Below are 1,363 nucleotides of genomic sequence, written 5' to 3'. Positions count from 1 at the left end.
TCCCCCGACTGACTTCTTGTAGTTCCCCCCCTCCTACCTCCCACATTGACTTGTCCCATATCATGCTTTGAGCAAATACAATTTTAACAAAGGCAAGCAGCTATTTCTTCCCACAGTTTACAAAAGCCACATAATTAGTAGTCCTAATTTAAGAAAAAAGTAATGGAAGATTGCTTGAGGAAAGGAGTGGAAGGCTGCCCATCAAAGTGCCAGAAAAGGCTCTTGTGGTTTAAAGATAGATCACAGCATTGAAACTAAGGGTCAATTTTCTTTTTAAGAAAAAAATCTTCATGTGTATCCAGACCATCAGCATAAAGCCTGCATCATGAGTGATTCAGAATCTCATTCTGAGGGGCATGTGACTCACAACGTTGGAGTAAAATGGGAAGGAAGATGTCCAGGTACCTTTAAGACCAGCAAGCCTGGCACCTCCTCCACATACAACCATCCTACAGTCAAGATATAGGGCTGACAGAAAATTAGATTGCATTGGTTAAATAAGAAGCTGTGAATTAGGAGCAAGAAGGAGGAAATGCTGAGTTTTTTGAGGGAAGTATTAAATAAGAAAATTCTCCAATCTTCAAAAAATCCTCCAGCAATCTATTCTATTCATCCACAATGTATAATAAGTGATAACATTATTTCCTCAATGTCAAATTGTACCCAAATATCTGGCCCTGCTGGGAATCTTTCCCCCATTTGCTTCCTTTTTTTTTATTTCACAACCCTCTTCTCCCCCTATTTCTTATGCCTGGCCTACATTTTATACCAATATATTATGAATGCTGAAACCATGTACTATGGCTACTGAAGAGCCCAGGGCAGCCCCTGGCCCCAGTCTGCAGCATCTGCTTGCCTCACCCTGCCCCACATGCAGATCCAGGGGGCACATGCCCCCAAGCCCTTCCGGGGCAAACGCAGCAGTGGGAGCTGCCCCCCCTCCTCACATCCCCCTGGTGAGTTGCAGCTCTGTCACCTGGACCATGGGTGACAGTTCTGGGTAACAGCCAAGAGTAAATTTAAACCTATCCTAGATTTTTTTCCCCCTAGTTTTTCTCTTCTATGGGATAACTCCATGATAATACCAGCACTGTCACTGTACTTGGAAAAGCATGGTTAATATGTATTACTACTGTGCAAGACTTGGTGTATGGGATGTTGATGCACAACATTTATAATGTGGCTATCTGAATTATAGGTTTGGGGCTTTATTCTCAGCGGGGGTAGTAGGCTTTTAATCAAAGAATTTCAAATGGAAACTGCCTTCTGAAACAATATACAATATCTCATGGAATTATCATGATCAATGTTCTATATTTCTTTAAAATTAAAAATATCTTAATACATTGGACAAGAAACAACT

General features: G+C 41.3%; 1 long non-coding RNA gene across 1 annotated transcript in view; it reads left to right on the top strand.

Moving 5' to 3' along the window:
• Positions 1-441, top strand: part of LOC102373182 — a 2,032-nt gene extending 1,591 nt beyond the window's left edge. Inside the window, exon 3 of the long non-coding RNA XR_325221.1 lies at positions 279-441. This is a non-coding gene — a long non-coding RNA (uncharacterized LOC102373182). The remainder of the gene's footprint in view (positions 1-278) is intronic.
• Positions 442-1,363: the final 922 nt, after the last annotated feature.

This window comes from Alligator sinensis, unplaced genomic scaffold, assembly GCF_000455745.1.
Source record: "Alligator sinensis unplaced genomic scaffold, ASM45574v1 scaffold304_1, whole genome shotgun sequence".
Classification (NCBI taxonomy): Eukaryota; Metazoa; Chordata; order Crocodylia; family Alligatoridae; genus Alligator; species Alligator sinensis.
The sequence above is the reverse complement of the archived record's forward strand: the minus strand, read 5'-3'. Positions and strand labels throughout refer to the sequence as shown.